We start from the raw sequence: 23,578 nt of genomic DNA, 5'->3' as shown, positions 1-23,578 counted from the left end.
CAACCCAAGAAGCCAGTTGCCTGCAGGGCTGCTCTGCAAGGAGGGGGAAATTTATTCTACATTATTTGTCCAGAAAGGGAACTTTTTCCCAATTCTGAACCCAGAATTCAAGAGGGCTAAGTGTGGAGCCCTGAGAAACACCAACATTTAAGTAACAGGGAAAGAAGATCCCCCCAAAACAAAACCATACAAGAGAGGTGGGCAGACAGGGCTCATATCTAAGCACTACCCCTTTCTAGTTTGATGATCTTAGTCAAATTGCTTTCCTTCTCTGTGCCTCAGTTTTTAACATTTTTTTATATTGAGGTAAAAATATACATAACATAAAATTTAACATCTGCACCATTTTTAAGTGTACAGTTCAGTGGCATCAAATGTACTCAGACTGTTATGCTACAATCACTACCATACACCCAGAGAACTCTTGTTTTGCACAACTCAAATGCTGTACCTATTAAACAGTCACTCCCCATTGACCTCTTCCCATAGCCCCAGCCAATAACCATTCTATTTTCTGTCCCTGTATTTGGCTACTCTAGGTACCTCATACAAAGGGCATCATACAGTGAGTTTCACCATGTTTTAAATGAGAAGACAACACCGTCCTTGTAAGTGTTGTAATTCTCAGATGGACTGTGAGGATTCCAGCTGAACATCTCACATCTCACACATGCCTAGCACAGAGAGGCACTCAGTAAAGGACAGCCACCAGCTCCCATGTGTGAGAGATGCTGTGCAAGATGCTTATGGGAGACATGAGGGGGAATAAGACACTGTTCTTGGCCTTCATAGGTCTTCAGCTCAGAAAGATTTTGTATTTACAAGTAACTATTATTAAATCAAAAAGTGAAATTTTTAAAAAGAAAAGTACTGATGGCCTGGTGCAGTGGCTTACACCTGCAATCTCAGCATTTGGGAGGCCGAGGTGGGCAGATCACCTGAGGTCAGGAGTTCGAGACCAGCCTGGCCAACATGGCAAAATCCCGTCTCTACTAAAAGTACAAAAATTAGCCAGTCTTGGTGGTTCATCCCTGTTTTCCCAGCACTTTGGGAGGCCGCGGCAGGCAGATCACCTGAGGTCTGGAGTTCCAAACCAGCCTGGCCAACATAGTGAAACACCGTCTCTACTAAAAATAGAAAAATTAGCCAGGCATGTTGGCGGGCACCTGTAATTCCAGCTACCCAGGAGGCTGAGGTGGGAGCATTGCTTGAACCTGGGAGGCAGAGGTTGCAGTGAGCCGAGATGGCGCCACTACTCTCCAGCCTGGGTGACAAGGACGAGACTCCGTCTCAAAAAAAAAAAAAAAAAAAAAAAAGAAAGAAAGAAAGAAAAGAAAAAAGAAAGAAAAGAAAAGTACTGACAATGTTCTCTGGGAATTTAGAAGATGAGGAGATTATCAATGGCTAAGAAAATCAGAGAAAAGTTATAGAAAAGGAAACATTTCTTTGAAGGGTTTGGCCTAAATGGTAACAGCAAAAAGGACCCTTTGTGAAGACAGACTGCATATGCCAAGACATTGCACTGGTCATCTCAGGCTGCCATGACAAAGTCACACAGACTGCACGGCTGAAGCAACAGAAACTTATTTTTTCACAGTTCTGGCTAAAAGTTCACCATCAACGTGCCAGCATGATCAGTTTCTGGTGAGGACTTTCCTCCTGGCTTGCAGACAGGAAATGAAAGAGAAAGAGAAACTCTCTGGTTCTCTTCTTAAAAGCATAGTAAACCTATTGGATCAGGCTGCCACCCTATGGCCTCATTCAGCCTTAATTACTTCCTTAGAGGCCTCAACTACAAATACAGCCACAATGGTGGTTAGGGGTTCAACATATGAATTTGGTGTCCGGGGTGTGGGTGAGACACAAACAAATGGAGGTGGGAAATCACCACTCGTTTATAGGGAACATCAATAATATTTGGATGATGCATAAGGGGGTTGAAAGTGGAGGAGATGGAGAAATAAAATTGCACCCAGGGATCAGCTTGGATCACAGAAGGCCTTTGAGTAGCAGCTAAGTCTTTTAGAGTGTGTTTGGTCTACGGCAGGGAGAACCTGAAGGTTTTAAACAGGGGCGTTTCAAGGTCAGAAGTGTGCTTTGGGAACATGGTTTTGGCAGTGGTGGGCTTTATAGCCAGTCTTGTTCTTATTGCCTTGGAGCAGAGAAGGAAGGCCAAGTGCTGGCAGATTAGCTACCTGCCAGAGTCTCCCAACCAGATCTTTCAGGTTGATTTCCTGAATGCCAGTCGGTCCCTCATTTGACTGGCCATGAAGGAACACACACTTCTGGGGTACTCTTGTGAAAAATCATTTAGAGGGCAAACATCCCCAGCCTACCCCTACCCGGAGCTTCCAAAGTATCAATTCCAAAGCAAAACAGGCTTCTTTATCTCAGTCAAAGGTTTTGAATAGGAACTGACCAAATGAATGATCCACTGGCCAAAATAACTTTGGACAGTTTCTTGCTGACTGCTGAGCACACAGCAAAGCTACTTGATCTTGCATTTCATGATATGGTATCTAGTTCTCAGAGGTTGTAAATGGTCAAATCTCAATGAGAGGGCTCTTCAGGACAACACTGCAGAGTGGAATGCCTCTCCCCAGGGTAAAGTTCTCGTCAGCCTCCTTAGGCAATTGGTCCCAGCAGCCACTGCGACAAAAACTAAAAATAGGCGTAGTATAAAACCTCAGCTCCGAGGAAAGCTGAGAGAAAATAGTTTGCTAAGAAGCACAGACTGTGATAAAGCATTGCCTGGTGTTTTCCAACGCATCATGGGACGTGAGGAGTTCCCAGAAATCATTAATACCGACCTCAACGATTAAAGTACTTTTACTGGATGGGAGGGAAGGCGACTTTCTAAATTATAAACAACTTCAGAGATCATCTAGCAGCACTATTTAGTATAGGCCTGAGCAATAGGAGGTTATGCACATCACTTCCACCTACATAGTTTCATCCTTTTATTCATTTAGCAAGTGTTAACTGGGCATGGCTCAATTCCTCACTCCATTCTGCTCAAACATCCTCCTCACTATGTAATATAGCACCTCTGTGTTTCTGTTTCCTTATTCTCCTGTTTTCTTTATATCACTGGCATTGTGCTTTATTTTTGGTTACCCATCTGCCCTACCAGCCTGTCACCCAGCTCCAGGGGCAGGACTTTGCCTGTTTGGGGTCTGGCATGGAATGATTGTACTGAATGCATTTGTGTGTCAGGCCCTGCCCTCCAGTGTCTCTCCTCTCTCTCTCTCTCTCTCTCTGCAACTCCTATTTGCTGGATGTTGACCCTTCTGTATTTGGCCTCCGTCCCTTGTCATCTCTCTCATATTTTCATTTGCTTTTTTGCTCAATGATCTCAGAGGCTTTCTTTATTTCCAGCTCTTGTATTACATTTTTCATTTTTAGCAGTTATGTTCCTAATTTTTAATAACTCTGATCTTATTCTCTGATTGTTCCTTTTCCAAAGTTTCCGATACTACATCATAAGGACCGAGTGGCAGGGGAGGCCAAGTCAATCATCCTTCCTTTAGGGTGATCAGGGAATGGATCTCCAGATGCCAGAAGGAGAAAGGCTTTACCCTGGCACCTCCACACCAAGACTGGAAGCTCAAGCTCTCCCCACATCCTCAAATGGCTGCCTGTGGAGGGAACTTTCCACGTAGAGGCCAGAGGTAAAAGGCTCCCAGTGCTCTGCACAGAGCTGGGATGTGGGAGTTGGCTGCTGTCTGCCATGGTGGTTCTAGGATAGAATTTCACTGAGTCCCTCCAGTGGAGCCCCATATCATACCTCCCACCCACTGTGGGATGAGCCAACTCCAAGCTGACAGCTTCTCTAGGGTCCTGGCAAAAAACAGGGCCCCCATCTCCTCTGTGCCTACATTAGAGTTTATTCTGAGCTATAATATTTTCTGTCTTCTATTCTCTCTCAACATCTTCTTACCTACCTTCTCTCTTCCAGAAATTTGTCAACATCCCTTGTCATTGGTGACCCTATCTTATTTTCTTAACTGTTGTGAGATTGTTCCTTTTCATACTTCTCTACTCTTATTTCAACAGGATCTCAGGAAAATCTGCAGACAGTAATATGTCAATCATTGCGCATGAGCAAACGGTACTAAATACAACTTGGGAGCTGGTGAATGTGAAGTGTGTAAACAGGGCTCTTTACTGCAGGGCTTTTCAGCACCTTTAATTCGCAAACAAGAATAGGTACTGCAAATCTCAAAGAAGGGGTGTGGTACGAAGCATTTCTCAATTATTTGACCACAAGAATTTCTTTTTTTTTTTTTTTCAGGGAAATCTCATCATTCTTGTGTTCTAAGAAATATACTATGAAAAATACTATATTAATTTATCAGGGTCATGCTAGCCCTGGGACTGCAAAACAGTAGACATTAACAATGTTTGCTGAATGCAGGTGCAAAAGGAGCCTGAGTCAATGGGTCCTAAATACCACTCCCACCCAAGTAACAGATTTACTTTGTGGAGATGATTGTTTAGCTCAGATAGTCAGTGCAGTGGAAAGAACATCCAGGCTGAATTCAGACTAACATAATAGCTGGGTGCCATTAGGCAGATTGAATTATTTGAGCCCCAATTTCCATATCTGTGATATGGGAATAATATTTACTTTTTTTATTCTATAAGGTAGGTGTGAGCATCCAAAGATAAAATATATGAGATGGTATTTTATAAAATGTAAAGCACTAAACAAATACAAGGAATTATTATTGTTGTGAAACCCAGTTTCCATGTCACAGCAGTTAGAACGTGAAAGGGAAAAGACATTTGAGCATTCTCTAACCATATCACATGGCTGGTTGCCCAGTCATCCTAAACTTCGAGATGGCCCCAACTGCAGAATCACAGGGAAAAACACAGAAAAAAAGGAGAGAAACCCTAACCCTCTTATGGATTGCACATAAGGCTAAATCAAGACTTTATCCTCACTTTGCAAGTGAAGACTTGAGCTAGAGAAACAAGAGACTCAGCGATCTTTATCTGGAAAAGACCTTAGATATCATTTGAACCAACTTGCTTGCTTTAGATGCATAGAAACTGGCCCAGAGAGGTTAAGTAATTTGCCCCCCATCACACTGAGATAATTGTGCTAGCGAGAAGGTCTCCAAGTTCCTGGCCAACATAACTCAACTCAACAAATGTTTATGGAGCGTGGCGTACCACTGCCCCAGGGGCCAGGGTGTACACAAGTGGGAGCCTCAATTTCTATCCTGAAGGAGCTTACAAGTGCAAGAGAGGAAAGAGTGACAGCAAACACTAGAGAAGGGCTGATAATTCAAGACTGGGTTATTCAGTTATATTCTAGGAGTTCAGGGATAGGGGCCACTGTTGATGACTGAGACAGACAGAAAAATCTTTTTGTAGTTGGTATTCTCCATTTTCAGAAATTTTGACTCACACACAGTGACTCATGCCCATAGTTCCTGCTACTCTGGAGGCAGAGGCAGGAGGATTTCTTGAGGCTAGAAGTTTGAGAAATTCTCTCCTTTCACCTCAAAGATTCCTTAGGGAAGAACACACACACACACACACACACACACATACTGATACCTCAAATACAAAGTTGAAGAACCTGCCATAAATCTCAAGGGTAGTTTCTTGACCTTAAAATCTCCAAGAAAAAAATGGGGACCAGTAGAGTCCATTCTACCTGAAAAGTATTTGCTACCACCTAAGCCGTCGCCAAAGTGTCTCAGAGCCCATGATTCCTTTGTGGCAAAGAAGACAAAACACCCATTTCCCTGGCAACAACTTTTATTTACTATTCAAATAATATCCCTGTGTTTGGAAGGCCAGTGAATCTTTTAGCGTTTTAATTTCTAAAGTTTATAGAGCAGCAAATCGGTTTGGCATCTGTTAGTAACTCTGCCCTAAGATGGGATGATTCAAACTTGGCAACTAGCAGGCACTGTCTCCCATTAGTAGGAGTAATAATGAAATGATGTGGTTGAACATCTCGGGATGCCAAGTTTATTTTGTGCTTGGACAAATGGTATATTGTGTTGATTTTCATTTCTTAAAAGATCCTTATAAAAGCCTCCCCTTTTATTTATGTTAGAAAATTCAATTTAACCAAATAAGCAGAACCAGAGTGCAGGGCATCAACAGCATTGGAGACTGGGTGTACTACGTGAGGGAACTGAACAGAATAACTTTGGTTGCTCTGCATAGGGATGCGGTCCAGGCACTCACAGGGACATGGGGGAACATGAAGAAGGATCAATGGACAACTAAATAAACAGCCCAGTGATATCCATTGGGCTTTAAAATGGTTTGCTGCTGAGGATATATATGGGCAACTGGTGTGATGGGACCTCCTAAGGCCAGAGTTTATTTCTGAACATATATCCCACAGAGCACACATTCCTTGAACTACTCCACACAAAAAAATGGCTAAAGAAACTTGAGAAACATCCCCTATTTCTCTTCCTGCAGATTCACGGTACACATTAGCCTATAAAAGGAGCAGAGATATCCGTCAAAAAAACCTTGAATCTTGTTTAACTCAGCATTTCCCATTTTGGAAATAGTTAAGTATAACACACCAAACATTGAAATTGCTATGTCTTGAGCTTTCTGCCTGAGGCTGTTTACACAGCCTGTCAAAAGCTGATGACAAAGAAGTGAAAATTGTAGTCTATATGACATATCTGTTTTTGCTCCTGAGTTAATTTACCCAACCCAATGTTTTGTTGCTTGTTGATGTTTGTTCTGCCTATTCCCACAGCCAGGTTGACTGCTCTTGCCTGGATCTGAAGGCTATATTGAAATGGGGACTCATACCTGGGTCTGTTGGTCCCCAAAGCCCATAGTTTTAATTGTGTGTTACTCTGCTTAATACTGAGCACATTTAAATTCCCCTTTGAGGGTAATTCAATGGTTGGGTACTTTCATTGTCTCCTATATCAGTCAACTATTCCTATCTACTAGAAATGAAAAAGGAAAAGGGAGGAAGGGGAGAAGGGAGATAGGGAGAGGGATTAATTTCTTGTAGAAGCAAGAAAACTTAATCACAGGGATATTTTTGAGCATTTGTAACTTTATCACAAGTTCTTGTTGTTTTCACAACTTCCTGGGAGATGCTATGCTTGGAGGTAGCTTAAAAATATTGTTTAGGCCGGGCACGGTGGCTCACGCCTGTAATCCCAGCACTTTGGGAGGCCGAGGCGGGCGGATCACAAGGTCAGGAGATCGAGACCACGGTGAAACCCCGTCTCTACTAAAAATACAAAAAATTAGCCGGGCGCGGTTGTGGGCGCCTGTAGTCCCAGCTACTCGGGAGGCTGAGGCAGGAGAATGGCGTGAACCCGGGAGGCGGAGCTTGCAGTGAGCCGAGATCGCGCCACTGCACTCCAGCCTGGGCGACAGAGCGAGACTCTGTCTCAAAAAAAAAAAAAAAAAAAAAAAAAAATATCGTTTAAAGGATGCAACCTATTCATTTTCCCAGGATAGGGAAAGAATTCCAAAGATGATTATGAAAGAGATAGTCTAGGATTACTCCCTAAACGTTTTCCTGTGGAGCAGCCCCTAAACCGCTCTTCTCAACCTTCATTTGCAAAGCAAAACAGCATTAGTGTAATCAGTCCCCTATCTTTTCCAAATCTGCCTTACCCTAAGAGTTGCAGGGGATATTCAAACAGGAGGCCTGGAGAAAGTGCTTTTGAACAGCAAGCTCCTTTGTTTTCCTCCCTTGCCTCTGACCACTCTAGTTTTTAAATTCTCAAATTTGAATTCTCAAATTAGACTTTGTCTGACCTTTTGCATTGCTTGGCAACTCTGAAGAGTCCATTTTCCCTCCTGTGGCCGCGGTCTGAACCATGCATTCTGATGCTGAGCCACTGCATGTACCTGACTGACATGACACTGCAGGCTCTTCGCCCCCATTCTTCCCCCCCGGGAGACAAGTGGCACCTCATGGCATTGCCAACTTCTCAGTGGTTAAACTATATTGAATTGTGTCCATTGCCAATCTCAACTCCCTCCCAGGCAAGTAGGAAGGCCAGGGCTCTGATCAGGGCTGAGGTTTCACGAGCTGGACTAGTAATGGAGCTGGGGCTGATCAGGAGGTGGGAGGTGGGGTGACTGCTGGGTGGAGCAAAGCAAGCAGCAGCCAAGGTGAGTTTTGAGAAAAGGAGGCCATTTACCACTGGCAAAGAGACTGGGAAGAAAGATGCCTGTTGTGTGTGAGGCCAAGGAGCAAGCAGAGAGAGCGTTTGAAACTGGGAGGATGGAAAAGAGGCCTGAAAATCTTCCCATGCTAAGACTGGGTTAGGAGCAGAGGCAGCCCTAGAATTTGTGAACCTGAAGCTTATGCATTCAAGGAACCCTCCTTCAGAAACAAAAATGAAATTCCAACTATAAAATATAATATGGGGCCGGGAGCAGTGGCTCACACCTGTAATCCCAGCACTTTGGGAGGCCAAGGTGGGTGGATCACTTGAGGTCAGGAGTTCGAGACCAACTTGGTCAACGTGGCAAAACCCTGTCTCTAGTAAAAATACAAAAATTAGCCAGGCATGGTGGCATGTGACTGTATCCCAGCTATTCGGGAGTCTGAGGCACGAGAATCGCTTGAACCAGGGAGGTAGAGGTTGCAGTGAGCCAAGATTGTGCCACTGCACTCCAGGCTAGGGGACAGAGCAAGACTCTGTCTAAAAAAAAAAAAGGGTAGATATGGAAGTGAGTATTTATTTAGAATATGAAAAGCAATGAAAACAAATTTGTAAACATTTAGAAAATGATTATATACCACAGATATTAAAAAAATCCCAAAAAGTAACTTAATATTTTATTACGTGCATAATGTGTATCTATAATACTGTTTTTTTCTCTGATGTTTTTGAAACATACACTTTGAATGTCTCTTCATTTGCCAATGATTTTGTAATATCCTGATCTGTGGGAGAGAAGACAGATAACACAATTCCTCCACTAGCGTGATCAATCAACGTTGATTTTTAGTATTGATAGTTGGGATGTAAAACTGCAACTGTTTATAGCAGTACTACAGGTTTGTATGCAAATACATAAAAGTCTACTTTGGGTACTTCCCACTGAAAAATATATGGTGCATTTGTTATTGTATATGTTGCATTATTGTATATATTCCTGACAAGAGAGAATTTCTGTTTTGACAAGGCATTGGTGAAAACTAGATCCTCTGTCTACAATTTTACATATCTGATAACTGGGAGAACTTCCCACAGTCTAGCTTCTAGCTCTGTATGTTTCAAATCCCAGTCTTCATATCCTATATATTTTTGGTGCTGATGCCATAGGATACATTTATATTGTGACATGACCATCTTTGGGTCATGACCTGGGTGAAGTCAGCACAATGGGCGTCAAGAGTGTTACTGAAGGCCAGTTCTTCACCATGATGGTTAACAATAATATAACTATTACCAGAAATAAGTTAGGACCACACAAATATATCTCACTAAACCCAAACTAAATATATGCCTAATTTAACTTCCCACTTAGTGAAGTACCAAGATGCCCATGGCAACTCTAATACCATCTGAGGCTAGAGGAAGTGTTACAGAGGGAAAGTTGTAATGAAAAGAGGCATTGGTCTGAAGCAGTTGCAGCTCAAATATCTCATGCTTGCAAATTTTGCAAAAACAAATCATCATGTGAACACTATGGTAGGCCTGTTTCTGGGCATGGGAAGGGAGCACTGCGAGTGAGGGGTCTTGGACTTTGAGTTTTATGATTCTGACAATAAATCATTCTTGGGAGGATTCCAAGCTTATTCCTATACTAACCAGATAAATGGACACAGATTGTTTCCACCATCATGAGTACTAAATTGTCAAATAAATGATGGGTGGGCCATCTTGGGCACCACACTTCCTCCAGGAATGCAGTGAGGACTGGCCATCTCCGCTGGCCTCTGTGCATGTCTGTTAGGAACAAACACCTCCTGTGTAGTTAGACTTTGCTGACACAGGCTTCTATTTAAGGAGATGACTGTTATTAAAAGAAAGAATGCTTAAACTACTCTAAACAGAAATGAACACGGTTTCAAGTGGGCTTTATCAAAATCATCATGGTATATACCCAAGTGAAAGTAAAAAACAAGTTTTGCATAAGTGATGAGGTCTCTTAAGTGACCACACTGAATTGACCATACAGGCTTCTCCAAGTAAAATGTCTAATCTCAGAAAAGGCAGTACCAGGTGGTCTGACGTTAAAGAGAATTTTGACCATTTCCCAGTCTCTTTGCACTGTTTGTCAACAGTCACTGGTTGGTTTTGGGAAATGGTATTGACACTTCATTTCGTTTCTTTTTTTTTCCATGGAGGTGGAATGGAAGAGCTTGCCTTGCTGTTGATTTTACTGTGACTAGGGAGGTCTTTAAGTGAGGCAGATAAGATGGCAGTGGAGACTATCAGAGGAGGAGAAAGGAACCTTAGAGATTGTCTTCATTACATAGTGGAGGGAACTAAAGCCCCAAGAGGAGAAGTTACACATCAGTTAAAAGAAGTGTTACTCAGGGCTAAGCGAGGCAAGATTCTTCTCTGGAATCTAGTACACTTTGTTTCTGTACTTTCAATCCAAACTAATGTTTCATCAAAGTCCTAGTGGAGAAGATGGTTTGGGTAACTATGGAGTAATTCTGGCACCCTCTTCTCAGCCCCAGATCTCCAATCCCATGCCCCAAAGTGATTGCACCTGCCTTGACACAGGTAAGGCGATTGTCAAAACTTGTATTTGAAAAATAATAATACCAAATGCTTATGTTCATTGGGCATTCCTTAGCCAGTGCTTCCAATGCTGGAACGTGTTCAAAATTGCATGAATACTATTTCATAGGAGAGAATAAGATGTGGAAGATAGTTGTATTTTGGTAAATATCAATTAGTAATATGGCATCATTTGAATTTTATGAGATATAAAAATAAAAATATCTATAATTTATAATAATTTACTAAATTTAAAAAGTAGATATAGTTGTTTAAAGATAAAATTATCTTGAATTTGAATAATGATTAAATAAGTTCCTCTCTGACTTACTGCTTTCTTATTCAGGCACCTCGTTTGATCAAACAGGGAGCCACAGATACACAGACACTAAGTAAACTTCCATGAAAGACCCCAAAATTGTGAGTTTTGACAGGTAGACTATCTTGTTACCTAGAAGGCCAATGGTTTCTTGGCACCCAGCATCATGGAGAGTGGGCCGGTGACTCTCTGTCCTCACTCTGTGAGTGTTTCATGAAGTCATATATACTTTGAGTCAATCCAGGGTGAGTCATATTCCCCTGGGCAGGCAGTTCCCACAATGCAAGAGGAAGGAAGGAAAGGAAGCAAGAAAAATAATAATAACTTGGTGGTTATTGTGTTAAATAAAGTACATTTCAATATGTTGTACCAGGTGGTAAAATTATAGAAGCCAATCTTTTCTGAAAATGCAAGATGCAGTATGTTGGATCAAGCGATTTTAAAAAAAATGTGATTGTTTTCAAATTTGCTTATCTTCTGACCTCTTGGAACTGCCTGTTAAAAAGAGGAAGCTAATTCCTCTGGCAAACTTCGTGGAAACTTGACACAGAGTCTTGGGGTGGTATTAAAAATGCAACAGGGCATTTTACTCTCAGAGGAGAGCGGGTGCGGAGGGGGGCTGCGACCCACTCACTGCTCCAGGTCAGCAAGCTGAGAATGATTTATTTATGGCAAGCATGCTAGATGCCAGCCAGTTCTGGGCGAGTTTACTGCCCAAGAATGAAGTCCTCAAACACAGGAGATGAATCTCCTGTAATCTCTGATGACTTATGGGAGAGTTGTGAATTTGATTCTCATTGTCAGGTGGTTGATCAAGATACATTTTGAATTTGAGCTGCCGTTCTTTCAATTTCTTTGTCTTCAATAGGATATATTTAGATTGTAGCTTTCATTAATTGTGTTATAATCCTACGAGTAGCTGAACATGCATTCTTTTACATCTTCAGTTGCTCTACGGCTCCCAAATCATACAAGAAAAATAGATGACTGTTTAGTTAGAGAATTAAGTTCCCAGAAGCATTTTCATCCAGGCTTCCCCCAAGAAACCTACATTCCTGCCACTGACAAGCGGGTCTGCTCTCCAGATGTGAAGCAAAAGATCACCAAATCTCCATTTCCATTTTACCTTTGCCCTGAAGGTTCGTAACAACACTGAAAGCAAAGAACTCAAATCCACAGTGCAAAATTTCCAAATTTATGTACATTTCTGGACAGGCCTGGTCTTAAACCAAGTGATGATACAGGTAAAATCTGTCTTTCCAAAGCCACCATTTCCCTCCATTACTCCCTGTTTTTCCCTTTCTTGTTCTCCCGTCTTTGTGTATCCTCTTTGGGCATTGCTCTTGGAAAAGAGTCTGCCAAGTGCAGCGATCCCAGGGAATCAATATGATTTGAGGTGGTTATTTTTATCAAGGTATTTTCCTTTTTTATTAGTCAAAAAGCCTAAACTGAAGCAAGGAACCCTTTGTAAAACTTCAAGCCCCAACAGATGGCATCTTCCAAGGAAAGAACCTGTGAAGTACATTCCCAGGTGACTACCACAGAGACCCTCATGGGTGACTACTGTGCTAATGGCTACTTTTGAATTTGGGCAGCTCCGCAGGTAGATACCAGGCACTATTTTGCTCCTGGCAGTGTAGTTGTTTATTCTCTCCCACAAGCATATGGAAGCAGGCAATGCATCTTATCCAACTTCGCCTACCCCACAACACACGGCAGGGGACATTGCACACAGCGGGCTGACTGGCATCTGATGGAACTGTGAACTGAAGGGTGGGTTGTCCCTCCTTGTAACCATGCAATGATAAACTCTGCTGCCCTCTGCAAGTTAGATACAGGGAGCTCCTTGCCATACCTCCATATAGTGCACCACCTCCCTCCTCATTTTTCACATTGGTGAATGGAGACACAGCACAGTGTGTGAGCTGCCCTCAGGAAGTAAATGAAGCACAAGTGAAGGGTTATTCCTTTCTTTGCATCTCCACAGTTCAGATTTTGTGTGTGTGTGTTGCCTGAACTGTACTCTGAAATGGCTCCTAACCTTAGCTGCTTCTAACTGCTGCAATTACCTTCTGACTTTGAAGCAACTTTCTCTATCTCAATATAAAAAGTAAACTTAGCACATTAGGAGTTTGCCTTATTTGATGTGGCAGCACAAAATTCCAAAATAAGTTGCACTGTTATACCTCCACCACCTCCAGCCTTTCTCTATCTTGACCAGCCCTATCATTTTTCCTATACTTTGCAGGTATTTGAGAACATGGTGGATAAGCAAATGAAGACATTAACCTGGTTTCACAATCTAGTTCCCTTCTTACCAGATGTGTAATTATAGGCCAGCTTCTTAAAACTTCTAATCCTCACTTTTCTCATCTATAAAATAAAAAAAATATAGTACATGCTTTATAAGGCGATAGCAAAGAGTAAATGAACCAATGTGTACAAAGTACCTAGCATAGTACATGGTACACAGAGGGTGTTCAATAACTGTACGCCATTATCAGCACCGTTAGTAGTCTCATAATCACTGTTGCATCTAGTAGCTGCAACCAACTCTGTTGGTGCTAATGATGCAAAGTCATTAGGAGTGATTTATGGGTGGGGCTATGTAGAGTCAGAAGGTAAAAATCCCTGCAAATTATGCACTTCTGAAATATATCTCTGTTTTTCAGTCAGCAACCTTGCTCTTTGGAAACAAAATCACATAAGCAAGAGAGACTGTGCACCCAGAAGCATGCGTCTTGACCCTCCCACATGGTGGACGCTGTGTTTTACCTGTCGAGGGAGGCATGTGGTAGAGCATAGAAGGTCTGAGTGTCTGAGGTCTGAACTCTAGCTTTGTCTCTATTGCCAATGGTTAGCAGGGTGACCTTGACTAAGTGCCCCATTTCTCTGAGGTTCTGCATCCTCACCTGGCAAATAGGAACCGAGACTCAATACTCTTATGTCATATTGGGCTCGGGTACACGTGATCCGTGTTTTGTTTAAACACATAGTCTGTGTTTTGTTGCTGTTGTATCTACTTCCCTCCTTTTTTGTTCTTTTGATTTTCTCATTGAGAGGGCAAGGCAAGGATGAAAACAAACAGGAAAACAGCACCCTCTAGGGTTTTTCAGAGGCATGACTGTACTGATGATGTGTGACGTGCTGGAGTATGAAGGACACCGGACTAAGCACCCCGAGTGGCCTTGGTGCCTCCCAAGGCCTGCCTGCCCCACTTCCTAGGTGGGCCATTCAGTGTTGTTTCTATCTTGAAGGCAATTTAAATAAATTTATTTAGAAAAAAGAAAAACTACCCAAAACAAAAACAAAAAACCTACAGAACTTGGGGAAATTATTGAAAAAAAAAAATTAAGTTCAACTTCATGAGCCATTTTCCATTTCAAAGATAAGTTTGTTATTGAATGCAGAAATACAACCTTTGTAATGCTTTTACTGAAATCGTTAAGAAACTGTTCAGAATATTTAAGCAAGTCAAACTTGAGCATTTTATTAATTCAATATTTTAATTTTAAAAAAGAGTGGTTTTGAAAGTCCATTTTAGTTTGGTTTTGGATTTATTATTCTCCTTCTTGACATGAGACAAAAATCAATAAAAGAGAACATTATCCTCTCCTAGATAACAGAGTCACAGAAATCTAATATTCCCATTATATAGGTAATGAAACTGGTAGTCCGGTGCCTTTGTTTCTTATTGAGAGCTCCTAATGCTTTTTAGTGGAGTAGACATAATAGTGATGACAGTGACAAGACTCAATACAAAACATAATAAACATGAACAAATAATAATAAACATTAACTCTGTGTCAGGCACTCTGCCATGTCTTGCCTGGAGCCCCTCATTTAATCTTTGCAACAACCCAACAAGTTAGCTGCTATTGTTATTCCCATTTTACAGTTGATGAAATGTAAGCATGGAGAAGTTAGGTAACTGCTCTAAAATTCAAAACTTATCAATACTCGGAGCTTTAGGTATACAACCACAAACTTAACTCACATGCAAACGAACAGACATGTAATTACATTGATACCACTGGGCTTTTTATGAGCTCTAATTTTTTGGTTTTGAAATAACAACAACAAAGAAACCCTGTTTTCTTTTGAAACTTCTTCCTAAGCATTGTGAGGATAAAGTGAGGAACGAAGAACTGGGATGAGCAATAAAAGGTAGGCTGGAAACAGACTCTAAGAAAAGGAGTGGGGAGGTGGCCTGTCTCAATATTAGTTACTTAGGAGCCAGTTATTTGGACTGAGGCATAGTTTGCAATTCAACCATGACCCTGCATGAGTTAATGGGACCATTAATTATTTACAAAAGAATAATGATAGTAGTGGTGTTGGTTTTTCTTGCATGCAATGCAAGGTATAGCAGTTAAACTTATTTGGAAGTATAAAGAAAAAGCTTAATTAATATGAAACCTTTATTAAACTCTGTTCACCTGCAATTATATTTTCTTCTGTTATTTGGTAAAAGCACACAAACACACACACTCTCTGAACACATAGCTTTATGTATTCTAACATAGTTTTTTCATATGCATATTTCACTTTCAATAGCTACATAATATTATTCCATCACATCTCGATGTATCACAATTTCCTTAGTCATTTCCCTATTGCTGAGGCTTTTGTATTGTTCCCAGTTATAAATAGCACTGCTATACTATTTACAGATCATTTTTAATTTGGGGGATTTTTTTATGTGTGTTCCCAAGAGCTTAATTTCTGTGTCAAAGTGTACAACAGATTATATCATTGGGTAGATTGCTTTCTAGAAAGACTAACAAATTGCAAGACCAATAGCATTGCATTTGTAGTATTCTATTTTTCTGATTTATCCACCACAACTGCCACAACTGCCATTTATAATTTCAGCTTTTTAGAAAAACCACAATACTATCACCATTGTCCCCTGCACCACAACCACTACCATCACCATCTCCTTCATCAACACAAGAAACACCAACACCATTACTATCATCAGCTACCATCAACATCAACATCACTACCAACAACATTATCATCCACCACTACCATCATCAACTTCACGAACACCACCACCACCCCACCATCAGCATCATTATCACCTTTCTCAATGCAACCTCTACCACATCACCATCATCATTCACCAACATCACCATCATCAAGCCCACTGCCAACAATGCCAGCACCATTACTTTCACCATCACCACTATTACTATGTTCCGCTACCATTACCACCACCTGTACTACTATCTGTACCACCACCAAGCCTCATCCACCATCATCCCCATCGCCTCCACCAATGCCATCACCATGATCAGCCATTATCACCATTATTAACACTATGAGCAATAAATTCCATACCACCAATAGTGTTGCCTTCAACAACACCACCAACAAACAACATTGTCATCATATGCCACCATCACCATCACTTTTACCCCACCATTACCAGCACTAGTACCATCATCATAATCTTCCACCACCACTATTGCTGCCTACCATTAATGGGAACATTCAGTATGTGCCAGATACTGTACTGAATGATTTACTTACATTAATCCTTTCATCCTCACACTAATCCTTTAAGTATAATAGCTGTATGCTACTGATTAGAAAATGGATGCTGAGAGGTGGGGACCCTGAATCAAAGACACAGCTAAAAATTGGCAAGACAGGATCTATATCTACATCTATCTGATTCCAAATCTCATTGTCTGAATTGCCAGGGTTTACAGTTACTTAACTGATATGCTGTTTTGTTTTAAAGGTTTTTTTGTTTACATCTCTTTAGTTGTTATTGAGACTGAACATTTTTCCATGTGCTGATTTATTGTCTGTATTTCCTTATGTGTATGCCCTCCATTTATTTCCTATTATCTCATTTTGAAGAAAAGCTGAATATTGACCTTAAATAATTACATGAATTCTCTGTTCATTTCTTAAGAGTAGAGCTTCCTCTTTAACTTTATAACTTACAATTTTTTAACTTCCTTACAATTCCTTTTGTTTTTTATTCCAACATATCTGTTTTATTTCTAATTATATCTTAGCAAATCAGAAATGTTTTTTCTTCTTTAATTGGAAATAATATGCTTATTTTATTCTAGTGTTCTTTTTATGTTTATTTTATGCTTATTATGTTTATTTTGCTTTGACCAAAATTTTTTATAATATTTAACATGAGGAATGAATCTAATGCAGTCTCTGTACCATGACCTGATTGTCCTCTATATTAAATAGTGATCACTTCTTGCCTTTGTATATCTTGTTTTTTTAGTGTAGTAAGTTCTTATTATAGTCTAAATTTACTTTGGAAATACCTATTGTCTCCCCCCACCTTTTTCCTGCTTTTAACTGAATATCATGATGTTTTGGTAATAGTCACATATTTTAAAATCCAGAAGGTAAATCCTTTACCAATTCCTTTAGAAAAAATAAATTTGGTATATTTTCCTTCTTGTTATTCTGGAAGAATATTAAAATCAGTGTTTCAGATTTTATAGAATACACTATGGAGGTTTTAATTGTTATTGTAGGAACAGAGAGTTTTGCTATCTTCAGAATATTTGACTTTCTATGCATGAATGAATTATAATTCTTCACTTATACATAGTATTCTTTTATTCCTATAAGATTGTATCCTTTTAAAATAAGTTTCTTGTTGTGAGCTAAATTATTGTATATGCATTTAATGATATTCTTATCTCCATAGTACATAGATGTTACATCATCATAAGTTATTCATCACCTTAGTATCAGGACACAAGTAATTTTAGTGAATTTGTCTTTTCCCAACTCATCTGCTTTTGCTATAACTACAAAATCTAGGAAGATAAATAGTTCAGATGCTGTAGCAATTTTCTCTGTTACTTTAAAACAATATCTAAATTAGTATAAACTAGGAAATCTTCTGAAAGCCATAATGTTTCAGAAAGGCATGTCCCCAGATGAACCAATCTGGGAAAGAGAGTGCTAGAGAGAATCTCCAGACACATGGGTTTTCATTAATGTAGATTAAGTCTGGCTGAGCCCACTAGAACTGAATTTTTCTAAAACTGTGACATGAAGTGGGATTTTTATGCCAGCAAACTTCCCTTTCTTTAAGCTCTCTCCTTTTCTTTTTCTCTCTCATTTCCATTGTTCACGGCTCTTATGTGTTGACTTTAGCAGAGTAACAGTGAAGTATGGTGTAAGCTGGAAAATCATCCCAGAGAAGGGCCTCTGGGAAGTCAACCTAATGCAGGCCTTGGTTGTCCCCTTTCTCCCGAGGACAGAGCACAACTAATGGGATCATGGGGCATAAGGACCCACCTGGGTGGGAAGCACCTCTCTGACAGGCAGGGCCATTCAGTCTGAAGCCTAGATTTTGTAGTTAGAGTTCAACATCCATTCATTTACACAACAAATATTATTGAGCCATGCAGTCTACTAACTGACTGGACAAAGCATCTATCTGTGCTTCATGTTTTTTTCCATCTATGAAAGTGAAAGGAGGAAAAAATGAAGGCATAGGATCAAGTGAGCTCCTGGGTCCTTTTTACCTGATAATTAGTACATCTAATACTGAAGAATAGCTACCGGAGGGACTGGGCCAATGAGCTCTACCAGATAATATGCCAGTATTAGTGAGTCCTATGAATACAAAAAGTCCCAATGAGGCCAATTCCAGGCTCTGTCTGAAGGCCCAGGTCTCATTCTCTTTCCCTGATGCTCATTGTCACTTGCCTAATCTTCTCAATATAATGTATTATCTTCCACCCACACAGCAAAATATCTTTTGGTGAATCCCCACCTGCAACCAAATACCAGTCCTTCCTGTGATTTTCTAGTTATCCAGCCCCCTTGTACCTTCAGTTAATCAGCAATTAACCAATTCCCTGGTGCACACCCAAGATAGGTAAGGAATGAATGTCATCCTTGGGCAAATCATTTAACTTCTCCAATTCATGGTTTCCTTATCAATGAATAGTGCTACTGATACTTAATGGGAATTATTGTCCTGAGCACTAAATGACACCTGATTCAAAATAGGGTGCCCAACACATCAAAAAATTTCACCCATATTATCTTACTTTATACCCAAACAATTCTGTAAGATAATTGGGACAGGTGATATTGCCATCATCTTGGGGCAAAAGGAAATCAGGAAGTTTAAGTGACATGTATCAAGTTTCAAGGTAATTTGGTTCAGCAAACCAAGGAAGCTCTCTGACATTGGTGCCATTCTTTAGGTGGTCCATTCACTTATTTATGTATTCATTCATTTGTTCTTCCATTAATTTATTACTGAGCACAGTCTATTTGTCCCCTCTCTCAGGGCTTTCCACCCAACAATACAACTGAAGGAATCTGCTCCTTCCAGCTGACTGAGCATGTGATTCAGTGGATTGTGACCAAAAGATTGTAATTTTAACTTTTGAATCAAATCAAGGTTTGACACACATATACAAAAGAACTCTTTAGCATGTTGTAAGTAAAGGGGGAAAAATGAATAATCATTCACCGGCCAGAATGATGGTGATGTCCTTCTTATGATGAAGGTCCTTGGATATGCATGAGGGACACAAAAGAAATGACACATGGCATCTGTATGAAAAATATGAAGACCTGAGGTTGAATATGGGTTGTTAAACTAAGGATGAAAAAAAATGGGGGAAGGTGTTTTTTTCTTGCTTGTTCTTCGGGAAGAATCTCAAAATTAGTGTTTCAACTTTTATAGACTATATTATGGAGACTTTAATTATTATCTTATTTTAAATTTTTAAGTAAGGAGATAGAGAATTTGGAGGGCAGTGATTCTTAAGAACAAGACTTCCCTTATTCTTTTTGAAATAAGCTATCACAATTCTTATACTACAAAACATATAAAGTATGGAAACTACGAACCCTTAGGAATCTACGAGCAAAACATTTGATATTCTAAAATGCCACTGAATTCACTCAATAGCTATTCATTATTCCACAAGAACTGAGGGCATTTCCAGCACTATGTATACACTGTGAAGGAATACAAAGAACTGTAAGGTGTGGTCCTATTCTCAAAGACATTGCAGTCTAGGTGGGGAGACAAGACAAGAATGAAAGGAAAACAATGAAACACAATTTGGGATTAAGCAAAAAGGGTAAAATAAATAAACTGCCAAATAATAAATAGTTGCCAAATGAAACAATAGGAGTGATCCTGAGTTTGAAAAATCATTAAGAGAAGGCCTCCCAGCTAGGTGGGATTTGAGCATTTGAGCACAAGGAAGGTGCAGGGGAGGCCCTTTGGGTGGGGAGGAGTCAGTGAAAACCAATTCTGGGCCAGGCACGCTGGCTCACACTTGTAATCCCAGCACTTTGGGAGGCTGAGGCGGGCAGATCACAAGGTCAAGAGATAGAGACCATCCTGGCCAACATGGTGAAACCCCGTCTCTACTAAAATACAAAAAAAGTTAGCTGGGCATAGTAGCATGCACCTGTAGTCCCAGCTACTCGGGAGGCTGAGGCAGGAGAATCGCTTGAACCCAGGAGGCGGAGGTTGCAGTGAGCTGGTATCACACCACTGCACTCCAGCCTGGTGACAGAGCGAGACTCCATCTAAAAAAAAAAAAAAAAAAAAAAACCCACCTCCGGCTGCAACACAGCCCTGGGTCTGCTCAGTGTCCCAGTCTAACTATTGTCCTTTGAAGTGAGTTGAGCAATTATACAAATCATTAATTATTCAGCCCAAATGACCAAAGTGAGAGCCCAGAGGAGATGCAGACTGTGAGCAGGCTTGATGCGAGTCTCTATTAGATTTTCAGACACAATTCTACAAGATTCAATATCCAGAGGCAAACAAACCAAAACGATAGTAGAGATGGAGGCAGTGATAGGGAAGTTCAGGCAGAGTTATATGTTTAAAAGGAATTGAGGCATTGGACAATAGCCAGGTAGTCATTAAACAACACATTTGTTTAAACAATACACCCTGAAACAAATGACTCACCTTGTTACTTAGTCAAAAAGCTATTTACTGAAAGAAAAATAGTTTCGGCTCTCTTAGCTCCTTTTTCTTCCTCTAATATTACTCAGTGCCTTGAAAATTTCTGCTATCTTCTAAGAAAGACAATATAAAATAGTGACTATTCAGAGGCAGGAAGCCTGAGTTCCTGGCCTGATTTTGCCATTGATGCTTTGAAACTTGAGACATGTCACTTAAACTTTCTGATCTCCTTTTTCCCCAAGATGATGGCAATATCACCTATCCTAATTATCTTACAGAATTATTTGGATATGAAGTAAGATAATGCGGGTAAAAATTTTTCATGTGTCAGGCACATATTTTGAATCAGGTGCCATTTAATGCTGAGGACAATGATTCCAATTAAGTATTAGTAGCTCTATTTATCGATAAGGAAACTATGAATTGGAGAAGTGACTTGCCCAAGGCCATACAGCTATTACAATCCCAGTTCTCTGAACCTTAGTACTCACCCTTCCCTTTAATGCCCAAATTACATAGTTTGAATCTGTGCCCTGCATGCCTGCTCTAGCCTCTGTCAGCTCGAGGGTCCTTTTGCTAAGAGAAGTTTTGAGATATGAAGTTGAAAGAGCACAGTGCATAAGTTGGGATGTTGCCAGTCTGTGTCAAGCTTACATGGAACTGTCCAATGAAGCTAAGGCAGAAAGAGATGGGCTGAGGGGATTTGACAGAGTGCCCAAAGCTTGAGCTGCCACCACCTTTTCCTTTTTTAATTTTTTTTTTAAAGAGACGGGGTCTTGTTCTATCACCTAAGCTGGAGTGCAATGGTGCAATCATAGCTCACTGCAGCCTTGAACTCCTGGGCTCAAGCAATCCTGCCCCCTCAGCCTCCCAAAGTGCTGAGATTACAGACATGAGTCACAGCACCAGTTTACCTTTCATTCTTAAATACAGTATGTTAAACAACTCAGCCTGAAGCACCCATATTGAGATTACTTGCCAGCTCAGGGGTACCCAGATAGTAGGTTTTGCCTTCCACCTCCAAGATTATAAAGGTTTTCTAATAAGCAACTTGTCTCCACTTTGGTGCAACTTAGAATTACCTGGGGAGCTTTCAAGATAGTCCTGGTGTCCAGGCCACATGCCAGACCAATGAAATCAGAATATATCGTGATGGGAGGTGGGAATAAATACTTCGGTAGTTCCAACATGAAGCCAAGTAAGAGAACCATTGATTCCACAAAACAAAGAAAGGGTCTCCCCAAGGCAAATTTGAACTTCTGGCATCATTTCCAACAGTACCTTTGTGTTTGTTTTGTTTATGTTATACTAACATGTGGTAAGTTCCTGGATTTTACTCTAGGTCTTCTTATTCTAAGACACCATTGTTGCCTTTAAAAAATAATAACCTCTTGTATTGACACAGCATTTTTTGGCCATCTACTCTGCTTACTCTTAAAACCGGTCTCTAGATGTCATTTAAGGGTCAAATGTTGATTTTTAAAAATTGATTCTTATTTAATAGAGATATATTGAATGTTATCAGTCAAGTCAGCACAGGAGAGACAATGCAGGAAAGACTCTCCCAAATACAAAGATACATCCAGAGATAAATTCCTCTATGAATAGAAACTTAGTTTAACAAAGTGATGTTAATTCCCACACCCTTTGGTGTTTCTTCTCTCTGCTCTGTCCAGGGTCTCTGTGAAGCTCTCAGAATCAGGAAGGGCTGGGCAGGTCTTCCCATGTGTGGGCCCATCAGGTGGCAAGGCTATGGAGACCTACAGAATGGTGTCCAGCCCCCAGACTCTCTTCTCTTCACTTTTGCTGCAATGTCTTCAGTGGGCATAAACCCATGGAGCTTATCAAAAGTATAGATCTGGCCGGGCGTGGTGGCTCATGCCTTTAATCCCAGCACTTTGGAAGGCCGAGGTGGGCGGATCATGAGGTCAGGAGATCCAGACCATCCTGGCCAACATGGTGAAACCCCATCTCTACTAAAAATACAAAAATTAGCTGGACATGGTGGCACGTGCCTGTCGTCCCAGCTACTCAGGAGGCTGAGGCAAGAGAATTGCTTGAACCCGGGAGGTGGAGATTGCAGTCAGCTGAGATCACGCCACGGAACTCCAGCCTGGGCGACAGAGCAAGACTCCATCTCAAAAAAAAAAAAAAAAAGTGTAGATTTCCAGGCCCTATCCTTAGATTCGATATTTGTGAGAGGAGCTCAGAGAAATCCATTTTAAATAGCTCTGTAAGTGATTCCACTATAGATTGTCCTTGGAAACTCTGCTTCCCCTGCTCCCCTCATATGGAAATCAGGCATTTGTGTTATGTAATGTATTCTCTGAGAGTTGCTTTTAAGATGCAGGTGTGACCAGCCCGAGTAGCTCACTAAACTCCTCTCTGCTTTGTCAGAGGTAAGAATAAGGGCAGGAAGAGGATTTCAATATGTGTTTATGGAATGAATGAAAAGAGGTTTCTGAATCCAGGGATGAGTCTGTAGATGAGGAAATTCACTTCCCAAAGAGAAACGTGGTTGACTTCACATGGGGGGTTGGGGGCAGCATACATAGCCTGAGGGATTCTGCACGGGTTGGGCAGAGTTCAGCATGCCAG

General features: G+C 40.7%; 1 long non-coding RNA gene across 1 annotated transcript; it reads left to right on the top strand.

The window, feature by feature from the left end:
- Nucleotides 1-1,352: 1,352 nt before the first annotated feature.
- LOC103883704 lies at nucleotides 1,353-20,180 on the top strand. The gene is made up of 4 exons (XR_004184284.1): nucleotides 1,353-3,671; nucleotides 11,056-11,129; nucleotides 11,976-13,851; nucleotides 19,331-20,180. It is a non-coding gene; the product is annotated as an uncharacterized LOC103883704 (long non-coding RNA).
- Nucleotides 20,181-23,578: the final 3,398 nt, after the last annotated feature.

The sequence above is a fragment of the Papio anubis genome, chromosome 6 (genome assembly GCF_008728515.1).
Source record: "Papio anubis isolate 15944 chromosome 6, Panubis1.0, whole genome shotgun sequence".
In the NCBI taxonomy this organism is placed as follows: Eukaryota; Metazoa; Chordata; class Mammalia; order Primates; family Cercopithecidae; genus Papio; species Papio anubis.
The sequence above is the reverse complement of the archived record's forward strand: the minus strand, read 5'-3'. Positions and strand labels throughout refer to the sequence as shown.